Source organism: Manacus candei, unplaced genomic scaffold, assembly GCF_025592945.1.
Source record: "Manacus candei isolate 608988 ecotype Guabito, Panama unplaced genomic scaffold, ASM2559294v1 h1tg000113l, whole genome shotgun sequence".
NCBI lineage: Eukaryota > Metazoa > Chordata > Aves > Passeriformes > Pipridae > Manacus > Manacus candei.
Genome location: NW_026138161.1, coordinates 778,892 through 795,160, shown reverse-complemented (window position 1 = coordinate 795,160; position 16,269 = coordinate 778,892). Strand labels below are relative to the sequence as shown.

Sequence of the window (16,269 nt, the reverse complement as noted above, 5' to 3'; positions counted from 1 at the left end):
AGAATTTAGCAAAGTAGTAGTATTGTTTTTGTAGACATTTTGTCTGCAACAGGAGATGGGAAGCTTTCCATGGTGTAATGCCATGTATAACCCTGGCTCCTGCTGGTGATCACTTACTGAGCTGAGCTTCCCTGGGGCCACTCATGTGAGCATCTACTCCCTCAAGTGGAAACTACAGGCTCCCAGTGTGGGACAGTGGGTTAAAATTAACTAAAGACAGGGGGGAAAAAAAGGTCGGTAGAAGGGGAATGCTGTTAATTAAATTTGTGGTTGAGGACAGTGACCTTTCTGAATTTGGAGCAGAGATATTTTTGTTTAGAGAGTTGCAGAAAATAGCTAAGAAAATTGAAGACGCAAGTCCTTGAGAAATGCTGTCATGGATCTAAGCTGATCTCTATGGAAATATCAGCAGCTCAGGTTTTCCACTGAAATGGCTCTACATGTGTGATGAGAACAGACAGTTTTAGCCTTTTTCTGCAGTGCCTGGGGACCTGGAGAGGCCTCTGCCAGCACCATTGTGGTGACTGTCCTGGAGGTGAAACGTGGTGAAGGAAGTTCTCCACTGAGCCACAGATCACTCCAACTCTCATGGTCAGCACACTTATTTCTGTGCCACAAACTATTGCTGCAACATTAAAAGCAGGCTGCCACACATTTAAAAAAAAAAAAAGGTTGGAAAAGAAAGGTTAAAAACTCAGCTCTATTCCACTTTATGACATCTTAAGACACAAATGTGGGGTCTTCTATATTGCTAGAAGTTGTCAATTTACAATCTATTCAAGTTCATGAAAATATTGTACTTTGTAACTACATCCATTGTAAGAGATTAATGCTTAAATAAGACTTTTAGATTTCCATTTTTAGCAATATCTTTGACTCTAACCAAACCAGAGGTAAAGACATTTTACATGTGTACAGCCTCATCTGGCGAGTGAAAAGTCTCACTCCTTCCAAACCCAAATTTTGTTCAAGCCATAGAAAAGAAAATTCAGTTTCGGGTAACCCTGGTAAATATTTTGGGAAACTCCTTGTGTGTGGGAAAAGGGAGCAGCTCAGATTGCAGGAGCCACATCTCTGGAGGGCACCACCAGAACAGCTGCTCACTGTTAGTGGAGTTGCCACTGGTGCATTCCCAACACTTTTAACAAGAGCAACTTCAGCTGACATTGGCCAAGAGACAGGGGAAGGCTCCTGACATGTGGACTGGGCTCATCACTGGCCTCTCTTTCCACCACCATTTATGCTGCTACAGATGCCCACCCCTGGGAACTGCTAGGAGGACAGGATGAATGTTTTCCATTTGTCTTCCTCTCTTTGTGGGGTTCCCAAGGTCAGAAGGGATCACAGTGGTCATGAACTCCCAGATGACCAACCAGTAACTGAGGGAGCTCCTCTGACCAGTGGGGAGGGTGACTGGTCAGCACACCAGTGGTATGGGGGACACCAGGGTATGGGTAGTGGGGAAGCCACTGAGCCATGCCAGAACCTCTCTGTGAGGTGGGGAATTGCATCACCAACACACTGTGGTGGCCTCGAGAGCAGCAGAACATCAGAAGAGGAACTGTCCACCCTCGGGCTGGTCTGACCTCATGCCCAGCACAGGCCAGGACATTTTGTGTTCCTGTACAAAGCTCAAGGACTGGCAGTTCAGCCAAAACACCTCCTTCTGAAAGGTGTCCCATCTAGGCTGGATCTCCCTCACAGATCATAAAGGTTCAGGCACATCCCCCAGGTAAGTTGTTGCAATAGTTAATTATCTTCACCATTAAATATTGGCAAGTGATTTTTTGTTCATCGGTTTCCAAGCAGTGACTCTCTCCTACGTCTTTCTCACCCACATCCTGGGCCAAGGTGCAAGTGTTAGGAACCAGGATGTACTTTTGCATGGCAAAACAACTGTAGTGCTTTGTGTCCAGCCAGCAGATCTGCACCTCAAGGAGATTATGCAGCTGTATGAGACAGCTCATTTGTTTTCATTTCCCAAAATCACAACTTTAGCTGATGGGCTTTGGCAACATGGATTACATTCCACTTAGCAATGGGTAAAAAAACCCCACGACCAGCTGTTGTTCCTGCCCTATAGCTGTCTGGCCTTTAGGCTCCTGAGCTCAGGGGCTTCCAGCTTGTTCAGCCCTGCACAGGTTAGTGTGGTCCCAAGCAGTGGGTATGGCACAGAGCAGTGCAAAAGGCTGGGATGCAAACTAAAAGCATTGCCTTCCCTATTTCCACTGATGTTGGGACAAGACAATCCACAAAAAAAAAACCCTGTTGAGGTTAAAAGGCTCAATTTGACCACTGTTAGCTAAAAGATGTTTTACCAGCAGCACCCCAGTTTTGTCTCTCTGTCCCAAGTGGTCCCTAACAGCTTCATAACACACTGGTATAATAGGGATACTGCTGTGTAACTTTAAAGACAATAACTGTTATTTAGGACTTACACAGCACTTTTACAGATCCAAAACCCATTTCAAATCTGTGAGGTAAGACTTTTAAATTCCCTGTATTCCACCTAGACAGTCGGCCTTACCTCTTTCCAGCATTAAGAGGCATTTATCAGCATGCTAAAACCAAAATGAAAGCAGTGGGGCCAAGATCCTACTTCTGCATTGCTTTCTCCTGACAAACCTAAAATCTGATGTTGTGGTCATGGGTAAGTATTTCTAATTCCCCTTGGATGCTGTAATGTTTGTGTAAAAGAAGCTGACAGTATCCAAACGGAGATAGAAAAGGCTTCCAAGAACAGAGACAACACATTTTCCTGCCTCCTCTCCCTCCCACCCCTATCTTCACGACATACGGGTGTTTTCTCTGGGATTATTTTAGGCACTGGAGCTGCCTATTACATATTGGAATGTATGGAACCACAAAACATGCTGCTAATTAGAAGGAAGGCATTTGCTTATCCTTAGGACTTTGTTTATGTAAAAGCCTGCACAGCAATGGATTTGTGAGCAACTGACTTCCCATTCATGTACTGTGTGGTTTCAGAGGAGAGAAATACAGGATTAAATTGGGAGAGGGGGGGTTAAATAATGTCTTTGCATTAGAAATAAAACTGACCCACTGTTTTACTTTTCATTATCCAAATATACTGTTTGAGACATCTCTCAGTTGAAATAATAAGAAACAACAGCCGTGGCCAATTTTGGTTTCAGACTGTGATACAACATGGCATTAATAAAAGAAAAGTCATGGATTATACATGGAGAAGAGCTGCCCTGGCAGTGACAAGGAGCTTATTTTAAACAAAAACAATGCTCTTTTAGGAAGAATCATGGCTACTAGAACATCAAAATTATAGAGTATCAGTGCACCTTTCACACAGGCTTGGGAGACTCTTGGCAAATGTCAGGTATATCAGTATTTGCCTGCTGGCAGAAGAGGTTATTTTAGCTAACAGAGTCCAGAAATATCTGCTCAAGGTGCAGCGTTCACAATTCTTCCCATCCTGTCCTCTCTCCCTTTCCCTGCCTTCCTTCACCTCCTTCCCTCTGCAGCAAAAAGAAACAACTGACAGTCTCCTCAGAAATCTTTCAAGTGCTGAGGAGGAGAAAGGAGACTGACACCAAAAATGCACTAGTAGGGGAAAGAGGAGGAACAGCTATGCCACAAAAACATCCCCAGGCAAGAGACAGAAGCCAGAGACTGGGGTCAGTAAAACTTGTCCAGACAAGGCATGTTTCTGTACTAGCAGCAGCTGGATGAGTTGTTGCAGCCAATCTTTTTGCTTTTTTAATTTCTCTCTGCTTAGGACCTTACTCAGCTCTGCTATCACCACATTTCCAGAGCACAGCACACGTCAGATAACAGAAATAGCAGTATTCGTGCTATGTCTCATTAAGTCAGTTTGCAGCAATGTTATTTTTATTTAACCCTTTTCACTGTCAGGTCACCTTCCCCAGCCTGGTGTAAGGAGCATAAAAGGAACCAAGGTCTGTGGGATGCCAGGGCATGACACTGCTAAAACATCCCCTTGATTGTACGTGGCACAACAGAGAAGTTAACAAAGGCCCTTTTTGACACACCATCATCTGAGTCTATAATTATCCAAATGCTTTCAAGAGAACATTAAAACAAAAATACAAATTCCTTGAATTTTTCAGTATAAGGAGTCTTAGGAAACTATTTTACTGTTAAGCTCGTAACAGAATTCAGGTTTTGGAAAGGTTTCATGTTAGCACTATTTCTTACAGATATTAATGCAAATATCTTTGGCAATGTGGTCTGAGCCAAAAGTTGGGTTGTTGTGGGGTTTTTTTTCCCCCTCCAGTTTCCAGCCTCCCAATTCACTATTGAAAAATATTTGTTAGCAATGCTAATGTGGCTTTCTGATTCTGATTAACTACTTTGACTACAGTAATACTCAGGAAAAGGAGAATGAAACTGATAGATTTGGAGGGCTCAGTTAATATTATTTTAACCTTTACCCTCTCTGTCTTCCACAGCCTTTTTAAATAAACACAAGGAATGTCAAACTAAAATGTATAATTCCATTCTTTAGCCTAAAATTCCTAAGCCAGTGAGGCTTTTCCAAAGACGTGAATTTCTGAAATCAACTTCTCTTTCTTCTGCTCTTGAAAAATCAACAATAAATCTAATTTCTTTACTTGATTATGAGAAGTGGTATTGAGATATCCCAGCAGCAAAACTGAAAGAGAACAAATGATCTGACAGAAAGCAACAGAATCAACATTAGATTTCCTGTTGATCACAAAAACAAAATCTGATCACATATGGCAGGACTAGAGATACAAGACTGTCACCCTCCCTTCTCCCTGAGGTAGGTGATTTCAGATGCCTAATAAATCTGACTAAACTACTAAATTTAGACTTTTATTTTCCCCCTCCACAGTAACTTAATTTGATTTTCAAATGGCAAAACAGATTTAAAAGATGTGCTTTCTTTAGGAATGGCAGAACTAAACCAGGAGATCAACAGCACTGAAGAAGCTATTAACAAAGACAGTCAGATATACGTGATTTGTTATACAGAAACAGGTACCTGGGTGATTAACCACAGAGTGACATGGGTTAAATCACACCATCAGTTCTACTTGCCTCCAAAATTTTCCTTTACAACTTTCTGACATAAGTAATTACCTGACCAGACTTATCTTCAAGCTCCTGCCAAAAAGCCCCATTTCTGTAATCTCTCAGAATAAAGCCCGTGTCCATCTAACATGCCCAAATACAATTCTGCTGGGTCTGTGCCAGCAGCAGATTTAGTGCCTGCTCCCTTCACAGAAAAGCCTGGTGCCCTTTCCTCATGCCCATGGATTGCAGCCCCTGCTTGGGACTGTCCTCTCCAGCACTGCCTGCTGAAGCCCAGGCAGGATTCAGGGGATAGTCGGGATGTTTGCTGCAACGAGTCACTCGCTTGTTTTCAGCGGAGACTCCAGAGCTCCTGCAGGAAACTGCCAAGCTTTCCTCAAAATCTCCAGCACTGTTCAAAGGACAGCCCACTACAGAAGACAGAATCATTTTTGGAAATAAAGAATTAAAACACAACAGCATTTTCATGTCACTAGTAAGCCCACAGGTCACCCTCTGAGTTTTCAGCACTGGTTTCTCAATCTGGCTCCCAGTTCTGTCTCAGCTCCTAAGCACTCACTTCTGTGCAACCCAGTGTATGCAGCTCAGCTGCTTCTGCTCCTTTTGCTCTGGTCCCAGGACCTTTACCCTGCACACAAGACCTGTTTGGCCACTTTCAGCTACACTGCAGAGTCATGCCACTGGCTACTGTGTGGTATCCCGATGCCCTGGGAATGCCAATTGCATTTACAAACCTCGCTATCAGCTCACACATTCTTTTTCCTACCACGGCTTTCACCAACACAGCCCTTCTCAGGGTACAACTGCAGGCTCTTCCCATTTTTCAGATAAATGTTTCACTGCAGGTGACTCCCAGTCCCTGCTCTGTTCACTTTGTTATGTCAATCCTCAGTGTGCCATGTTGGTAATACAACATTAGGCAGAATTAAGCAAACTTTTGTTGCGTCTCTGCCATCAGACGTCTGGAGCCCTGCTCATTTTGATTTGGCTATCAACAGAGCACAGTATCAACTATCAACAGTAGCCAGGCTAATTACAGGATTTAGGGCTTTAACACAACACTGTTTTAAATACACACATTAAGGGCCTAATTTTTCAAGGGACCTGAAGTAGAAATCAATTTGGCAAATGCCACTTTGTACATCACGAGGAATAACACTGAGAGAGGGACAGACAGGGCAGGGGAGGTCAGAGCACAGCCCATCACTCGCTGACCAGTGACACCTGTTTGAGTCTCCCCACAGGTGAATCTCCTGGTGTTCCTATTTTGTTGCAGTAAAGCTGTGTGTCATGCTGATATAATCCCTCTATTGTGCAAGATAATTATTTAGGATTTCCTGGAGAACAGTGGAACCTGCGAAAATCAGCTGCTGTATTAGAACAGCAGCTCATGAAGAGCCATACATCACTGCACTATGTGCTCTTTCCTGGGATTCTCTAAAGCAGCTTCCCCCCATCCGAACAGCCACAGCTCCACAATATTGTTTTTGAGGAATGCAAAGTCTGATAGATGATTTAAAATGAAAGACTGCTTAAAATAACAAAACCAAACAGAAAGTTGACCTCGGCCTGCAGAAGATGAGAAACTCTGTGTGTGAAAGTAAGATACATATTCCCTGTTTTACTGAGCATCCAGCCTAGACCCAGATAAACGTTGATAAACATGCAGAACATCATATTCAGCATGGCTTATGTCTGCCTGATAAAGGGAAGAAATAAAGGGAGATTCCTTGAATAGTTAGATTTTAAGGAGGGACTGCTAAGGGTTGATAATTGTCTGGCAAAAGAAAGCAAGGAAGTTTTTATAGCAACAGGAACAAAAAAAGGAATAAAATATGAAGAAAAGGACAATAAAGGCAGATGAAAGGAAAAGCACGAATAAAATAGAAAAACAGGAAGAGTGAATTATTAGAAACAGGCAAAAAGATAAAAAGGAGGAATTTAGAAAAACTGAAGTCTAAAGTTAAAAAACTAAGAAAGTGTCAGATGTTAGCAGTACGAGACATTTTCATATTTGTGGATTGTATTTACTAAAAAATTTTAAATGAAAACTGAAACCTGCTGGTAACGTATTTGAAAATTGCTACTTAAAGTGGAAGTACTATTCCTAGCATTTTTCCTCATTTGCATGCAGAGTGCCCAAGTAAATATGAACCAATTATTCTGGGACAGGAAGGGACATACTGCAAACGTAACACACACTTCACAGCACTGCTTTGAAAACACGTAGTAATTTTCCCAAACTAAACAAAAAACTTCCCCGGGGCAGAAGCAACTGCATTTTAATATGCACAAAACACACTCCTTTGTCCTTCCAGAGAGGATTAGTTTCTTTCCATGCAAGTTTCCCTCTATGTTTTAAGTGGATGTATCAAAATGATGCTTCAGTCTGAACCACAGACACAGGACAGCTTTTCATGTTGTCTGTACTTACTTTCAATGGTATCTGAATTTTACCAGTCCCCTGGACAGGGTTCACCAAACTCCACAGGAGCCTATTTGTAAACCTTGTCTGATCCTGAGAGTGATGCAGAAAGTCCCTCCATGAGCTACCACGGTCTACTGCATTGCTCTGGTTTCAGTGGCTACAGCCTCGTTACTCCTTGAAGCACAATAACCAGAAATATCTAAGGCACCCTTAACACAAAGGAAAAGGAAAGGTTCCTGCCATGAAAAATCTACAGTCTCAGACAAAACAGAAGCTGGCAGCAAAAGCACCGATAAAATCATATGGCAACTTCACTTAGTCCCAGAAAAATCCTATTTATCTGTTTGTAAAATAAAAAGATGCCTCATCTGTTTTATCTTGTTAACTGGCTCCTTTGTGAACCCTTTTGCTAAAACACTTGTTTTCAAATAAAAAAAATGGCAAGTGTTGCAACAGACTCTGAAAGAGGAGACTGCCCTGAAAGCAACTGCAGCACAAACACCGCATTTCGAGCAAGTTAGAGAGGCTGCCTGAGTATTTCCTGCCATGGGCTTACAACAGAGAGTTTTGCCTTAAAAACAACACTTCCATTGTGGAAAGGAAGATTCCTGTATGCTCTGACATAAGTACTGGATGGACCCACACCAGCAGAATGCTCTGACATTTAATAATACCCAACACAAGGAAGGGAATTGCTCAAACACAGCATGATGGAGATCAGGGCTTGCACTGACATCCCATGCCATGGCTACTGGCTGCTGCTTGGGAAACAACACAAACAAGCTGGAATCCCAGAGAAAGGAAGCCCTGAGAAGAAGTATTAAGAACATTTGTTAATCAAAGGACTAAACATATAGGAAGTTTTTCATTTCTCTTTCATATATTATATCCGTTCAGTAAAATATGTACCAGGCTCTCCACAGATGATGCAAATGTCTTACCCCGGCTCACGGAAGCTGCTGCTCTGAGAAAAAAAACCAAAATGAGCTGATCATTTGAATTCCCTTAAAACTCTTAATACTGGACCAAATAAAGCACAGTAGAACTTATTACACAGTTTAACAAGCCATGTCTAACATCTCTGTGCACTTAAAAACTCTAATTTAATTAACTTTACCTGTAAGCTTAGGGGGGAGGGGTGAGTGAGGGGGGAAAAAAAGAAAATAAAATACAAACTCCTTTTCTCCTCAACTCTGAAAATAGTTCAGCGTCCAAATCCCTATACAAGAAGTAATAAAAATAGTTCAGTTTCTGGTAGCAATAACAAAAACGAGGGCAAGATTAATTCTTACACTTTTATGGCAAACAATCTAAAGCAGATGTTTGAGAATAAAAGCGAGATGTCAAAGTAGTTAAAAAGTGCTTTCCAAACCCAAACACAACAAGACAACTTACAGCTTTATGTGCTTATATAAAACTCTAAATCATCTCAGTCAGCTTCCACCCTTAGCCCTTCACTGGTATATGAGGCTTCACAATTTCCAAAAATGTTTTATTCAGAGCTAAACCACCACAGATCGGTGTCTCCTGAACAAAAGCACATGAGAGTGAGCTTTGCTGATGAGAGATCAGCTCCTGAATCTTGGGCCTTATGAACAGAAATAGGTTTCCATGGTTTGAATATCCAGAATCTCTGGAATAAAGTCCCTGTCTTTAAGAGACACGGCACACTTTAAAGGTATTTAGAAATAGTTCAGACTGTATTTACATTTCCGCTACAATACTGCAGTTTTAAGACAGAGATCAAACTTCACATTTTAAGGTCAAAATCCCCATAAGCATTCCTCAGAATCAGACTTCAAATGGATATTTGAAGTTATGCACACTGTCTTGTTTGCGAGTTCAAAGAATTGCTGATCATAAAGCAAACTTGAAGATATCAAATCTTCTAAGTACAAATTTCACAAAAGACACTGTGTGCATACAGGTGAGTTGAGTCCTTCCACGTTTAATATGGCAAAAGCCTGTGGAAGGTAACTGTAAGCACATCCTTTCCAATGAAACTCCTCTTTATTGTGAACACGAGAGACACTGTGTTAACTTAAAACAGCGTCCCCTTAGATGTGCTTTCCAAAAGGCCTCAGGCGGGACGAGACTGATTTAAATAAAGAAAATTAGGCAAGTTTTTGCACTCGAGCTTCCCACACAACTAGGATTTGCCAAGCCTTTTGAGTCTAATCAGAACTACAATCACCAGCTTTACAAAGAGACTGACTCAGCGCGCGCGCACTTCCAGACTCACCAGCAAGGGCTGATTTTTTGGCTGACCACAGCAAACTGCCTCCTGAGCCGGTCAGCCCAAGAGTCCATCTACCTGGAAGCCATCCATCCAGCAACACTGGGCTACTGTGCATCTGCATCACTGTTTCACTTCATCACATGAAACACAAACCCATCGCTACAGGCATCGCAGTAACTGATACCGCACCGCTCAACTCAATGGGAGCAAATCAGAAACTCTATAGAGTACATATGAATAATAATAGGCTTTTTTGTTTCCTTTCCCAAGTGCTGACAGTTTGGAGGGGTATTTTTCCCACCACCACCACTGCTGGACTAGAACCACATTAATTTCAGCGTGCCAAGGCAAGCTGTTTGAGAAGCTTTCACGGCACATTTGGCTTAATAATCCAGGGTGGGGTTTTGGGGTTTTGTTTTGAATTGTCCAGGATTTGACAAGAAAATGAAAATGAAGGTTAAGATGTATAACTCTTAGGAAAATTATATTTTCAGCAAAAGATGGCAAGGCCACATCTAAAAGCTTTAACGAAAAATTCAAATCACCCTTTAAATCACCAGCAGCCTAAATAACTTCGCCCTGGCTCTGGATGTAAACTTTTATCAATTGGTAGTATACTGAGAAAACCACGTTTTCTCCTTCAGTTTCACATTAATCTTGGGTCACAGTTAAAACACAACCCTGCATCAACTTTTTTCTCCCCCCATTCCCTATTCATAGCCATTGCTGTGTTGGCTGAAACATTTATGGCCAGGACTGAGGAGCATTGACCAAGAGACCTACAAGGAACAAAAGCCTGCCAAGAGCCCAAAAGCAGCTCACCTTACAAAATCATCTAATCCCCAGCTCAGCTACTCCAGCAGCTCTACCAGCCATTCCAGGGCATTAGCAAAAGTAGTGATTGTTTGCTACCAAGTCAACGAAATTCAGAATTTGTTTAACCTTTCCTGTCTCAGATTTAGACCAGTATAAGAGGCAGCCCTCAAGTGCTACCAAGAGCATTCTATAATTCATACAATAGTTGAGTCACAGCAAACCAGCAGCCTGGCCAGGATAATGCACTGCTGAATGTACCTATATTTGCTTCTGCAAAGGGCTACAGTTTCCTTTTAACTATTCATAATGCTCTGCAACGTACTTGGATGTGTATACTGTACATACACATAGCAGATTTATTTGAGAAAATAACCACATCTCAGTAATTAGCTGATTGCAGTGCCTAAATGCTGCAGTTTTTAATGAGATGCTTTTTATGTGCATGGAGGTTTCTATTCTGTGTGTACACACAGATACACCCAGACACAAATAAACAAGGGCATGAGCTAAACAGTTTTAAACCAATACTGTCATAGAATGTTTGCACAACCCTGTAATTCCCCAATCATGTGCACATCTACACACAGGATTTATTTAGAGGCACGTCAAGCTAACAAATTTATTTGCTATCAGAAAATTTTATCATACACTTACCTGGGGCTTAGACCCAGATTCAGCAACAATGATTCAGCTTAGAAAACTACACAGCTCTGAGCAAACAAAGAGCCTCCCAAAGTCAAAGGAGCCGTGGCATTCCGATTACTTTGTCTGGATCGTGGCCTACAAGTCCAGTCCAACAAAGCCAAGCAAGCCTAAACCTGATGGCGTAAACTGAGCCCATCCGCTTCGCTGCAATTACCTGTGGCAATAAACACCACGGTCTAGGAAGCAGAGGCTTGCAGAAACAGGCCTCCAGAGAAACAACCAGCACCCTGAGGACTCCAGGCTCCGCTCCTCGTCCTTCCGTGGACTGTTCCAAGGAAGCCGAGCGGCTCACAACCAGGTATTGGACACCAATGTGTGCCGTGGCCTGGGCCACAGATCCACCAGGAGACCTGGATGGGCCCTGGGGAGTGAACTGCAATGAGGGCAAAGTCACAGAACTGAGGGTTAAGCCAACAGGAGTACATGCTTCCTTCATTTTAAAGCATATGTTTAACGGTTTCCTGGGTTAAAGCCAGGATGATCCATATCTTAGGAGATCAAGCACCTCCACCAGTCTTAGATCAAAAATTTATATGGCCGTGTCAGTGATACCATCAGCCTACAAGGACACATTTTAGCTCAGGATACAGGTAGTCTGATGGATTTTACCAGTCTAGTCAAGATGCACAAGCCATTTCCAAAGCAAAAACCCACTGGTTTTGGAGTGTTTTCTTACCAATTTAAATGGTAAGAAGGCCATCCCTCTCTACCTGAAGGTGGACATTAGGAGACTAATAAAACATTATTAAATAGATTTTAAGAAGTATATTGGGCTTCCAAGTAATGTCTCAAGAATAGTTATTTATTATATAAATCATCTTAATTTTATTATCTGGGCCCCAATCCCATGGTCTAAACAAACTGAAAAAGCAGTCTCACTAGACTCTATACATAATAGGGTCCATTACTCATACCAAACTGACTAAGCATCTTAGAAAGCCAATTTACAGAGAAAGTTTCCAAATTTCTCTAATCATGTATTTAAAAACTTAACAGAAAGACAGCAAGCAATTATAAATCATGTAGACATACTCAGAAATTTGTATCATTTTAAAAAGCAGACCAGAGTTCTAAGGAACAGCTTACTGCAACAGCCACTGAATTGATCACATTCCCTTCAGCATCTTTTTTGAATAATACCCATCTTAGCATTTGACATTTGTCTTCCTAGTAAAAAAAATTGCAAAATGCACTGCAGACAGACCACAATCCCCTGTAAACTGATGTTCAGGGACATCACTTTATCGATGGGGCGCACCTCAGCTTATCAAAACAACCCAAGAAAACCTGCTTCCTTTTCAAGTGCACATCAGATTTCCCTGATCTGTGCATTTACCAAACTGCATAAACACAGAATTGGTGGTTTGATGCAATCAGCACAGTGCCATTTAAAGCACAGCACATCACAGCACCCTTTAAGTCTTTTTGGAAATACCTCTGGCTGTTGAGCAGCACCAGCTTTCCACCAGTTGCTGCCCCACATGCTATTGCCAATCAGCTGCATTTGCTGTAGCGCATTCCAAAGTTTACTAATTAATCTCTGCACTAAACCTCACCGATGGCCGGTTGCCATTTGAAATGATCATCATCTTTTATTTAAAGACATAGAGACCCTGTGGTCAAACTCGGACCTTATTAGTAAAAAAAAGAAAAAAAAAAAAAAAAAAAGATGTGCCAAATTTCAGGTAATTAAATCCAGTATCAACTAGGGTTTTTTTAAAACTGGACAGAGGTAATTAGTAACAGTTTGAGGGCATTTATATCAGACACAGTCAGTTATTTCAATGTTAATTGTCAGGAATAGGGTGCACTCTTGCTTTTTGAGTTTGGAGCTACATTCAGCAGAGAGTATGAGATGCAAACTACTGGAAAAGAGAACATTTATTTCTTGCAAAACAGCCTGGATGCTTTGAAGTCGTGTGTTTTAACGATTCCAGCTCATTGCTACATTTCAGATGAGGTTTTAAACACGGATTTCAGGCAGCCCAACCTCTCACACCATTGTTCCAGGCTGCTCCCATTCAGCCCTGAGTACTGGCTCCCTGACCTTCACAATGACCTCTACAAAAGCAGTTGTGCATTTTACTGTGGTGTAAATCCTCACAGACAAGTCGAACCTGTTCTTTTTGGCATCCAGCCCTTTAGATGAATACTCTGCAGAGATTTATTATGAAAGGGGAATGAAGGGGCATTATTGCACAACAGTCATCCCTCACATACAGCTAAGTTCCATCTCTTACAACTTCTGAAGACTTTTAAATAAACAGATCATCTTAATTGCACAAATTCTTCTTGTTTCTCACCAATTTTCTGCAATTAAAATTTGCTGTTGTTTACAAAAAGGTAGACATGCCCAGAAAAAGGCATGTGTGCAAAGGTGTTTTCTATTATTATTAATAAGTAATATTCATATTTCCTGCTACTATACACAAGGGATTAGTGTTTCCTAAGCACACCATTCACTTACTACACTGAAGTATTATTCCACATTGTAGCAACACACATTGCCCTAAAAGGGTCCATTAATTATTTTTGTAATGCCATGAAGCTGCTGCAGGATATTAGATTGTCTCCATAAGAAATACACTCCTACGGTAAAATGATGAATGACGAAGTTTGCAGGTTTTTAATTAAATTTCAGAGCAGTAAGAATTCACAGAGTTGTTTTCCATGGCTTTAACTTAATACTTTGTGTGACCTTATGCAAATAATTAAAACAAAATTCAAGATTCCATTAATCAAACAAAATAAAGGCATAAAAAACTGTGAAAAGAGAAGATTTTATAAATTCAATGAATCTGTCTAAGTGGTCAGAGTAGTAACCCTGTCACTCACATCATCAACGTGCTTTCAGGTTTTCCAAATGATCCTTCAGCAAAACGTGCTCTCCTAGGGAAGGTGGGGAAACCAACATAAAAAAACCACCCAACCAAAGCTGCATTGATACTTCAATCCAAAAATCGTGTTCAAACTAGCTTTAGTCACTTGGTATTAACTACAACAGAAGCATTTTGACTGAAGCACATATTCCCTGATCTAAATCTCTGAATTCCCCTCAAAAGCTCCCTTCCCCCAACATCAGCTGTCACAGACAATTGACAATGCACACACACACATACCTCCCACTGCCAAAATAAGGACCTGCTGTGTGTGTCTCTCCCTGTCACCCACAGGCGATGTCAGGTAGGGGTTCTCTCTCCCCTTCCTAAAAGCCTCAGATGGCCATTCCTCAACTCTCCTGCTCCTCCTTTTGTGCCAGCAAAACCAAAGACAACAGAATGCACAACAGCAAAAACCTCCCCATGCAAAAGAATAAGAAAATACACTCTCTTCCCACCTCTTCCAGCTCCAGACTGCACTTTCACAGCTCCAGAGCTGCAGGCAGAGGTTTTCCCAAACAGAATATGCAGCAGTGGTTTTTACCCTCTAAATTCAGTTCCCACCTGCAGGTCCAACTCTGCCACCTCCAGCACAGCCCACTCCTTCATTTCTTAGCCTGAGGCTACCAGTGAGGCAGAACAGAGATGGGCTAAAGATAATAAAAGGTGAACCAGCATGGTCATACAGTGCTGTACTTAACAACAAAGATAAAGTATCCCCACTTCTAAAGGGAGGCTTCTTCCTACAGAAGCAATTCAACACTTTGAAAAGCTGCAGTTGCTACATAGTTTGCCTCTTCATAAATACACTAAATAAGAATTAAAGAGCAGCTACACTTATACTTCGGTCTTCATGACAAACAGAATAATCCTGATACCACCAATATTTTATTCAGGGTCCTTTTTAAAAAAAAATCCAAAGGTTTTTCAAACAGGTGATAGAGAGACTTAATGCCAAAGTTATACCTGGCAACTCAGCTACAGTTTAAGTTGGTTACACAAAGTCTAAAAGCAACTAATGGCTAAATGGGTACAACACTCTTCAAGAGTATTTCTTTAAATAGTATTACTTTCTTTAAAAGTATTACTTTAAAAGTAATTTATTTAAAGTATTAAAATTATTTAAATTTAAATATTAAAGTATTTATTTATTATTTATATTTAAATATTAAAGTATTAATATTATTTAAAGTATTTTAATTTCTTTAAAAGTATTACTTTAAAAGTGACACATCTGTTTAATTTTTGTATTTCAAATTCACTTAACTGACCAGACACAAAATAGGTTGAAAAGTAGCACAAAGCAAATGCTGTACATAACACTATCAATGAAACTGAACTGATGCAAAATCAAGCTTTAGTGTAAACTGCACCTTAAGGGAACTGTACTGTTTTGGGCTTTTTACCCCATGTTCCAAACAGATTTTAGAAGTGCCTGATATGAGATAAATTCTTGGCCTATCGCTAACTAGGCTTCAGATTCTACCTAAATTACCACGGGAATTCGATGTGGCATCATCCCATGAAGGGGCAGATTAAGGTGCCTCAGTGACACTGAACAGGTGAGGACAAAGGAAGGTTGAAGCTCCCATTGCAATCCCCTCTACATCCTCCCATCAGCTCTCAAGCCAAGCCCTCTTCCTCTCCCCCCCCCAAGAAAAGGAAACCCTTATCATGTTTTCTTGTAAACAAGGACGATGGGGAATCCTCAGCATGCAGGATAGTGCCACCCTTCTGGAAAGGCAGAAAATTCTTCAAATATTTACTAATTGATTATTCAAACGTTGCTGGTCTGAACCCAAAAGGCCTGTCACGGGGAAGCATTACAAGCTGGCCATCTTTACATACACTCTGGGATATATGTGATGTATGTGGCTTTTTTTTTTTAATGCTAGCCATGTACACGTGTCCACAGGTACCCAAGCACAGGCAGCCCCAAGTCCTGGTGCCAAGGAGTGCTCAAGGATGGTGAGGATCAGGTGCCTACACGGATCCCCTTTGGATCTGTCAGCACATCTACGCAGCCCAGCCCAGCAGCTCCTGGTTCCTGGAGCACTGCCTCCAACTGCAGACAATCATGTTTCTGTGATTCTCTCTCTATGCTTTGGAGAAGAGAGCAATGCTCTATTTATTTCTGCCTCTCTTTCAAG

The 16,269-nt window shown here is 41.3% G+C and overlaps 1 protein-coding gene across 2 annotated transcripts in view; it reads right to left on the bottom strand.

The window, feature by feature from the left end:
- MNAT1 (MNAT1 component of CDK activating kinase) overlaps positions 1 to 16,269 on the bottom strand; it is a 119,697-nt gene that overhangs the window by 36,535 nt on the left and 66,893 nt on the right. The window lies entirely within an intron of this gene.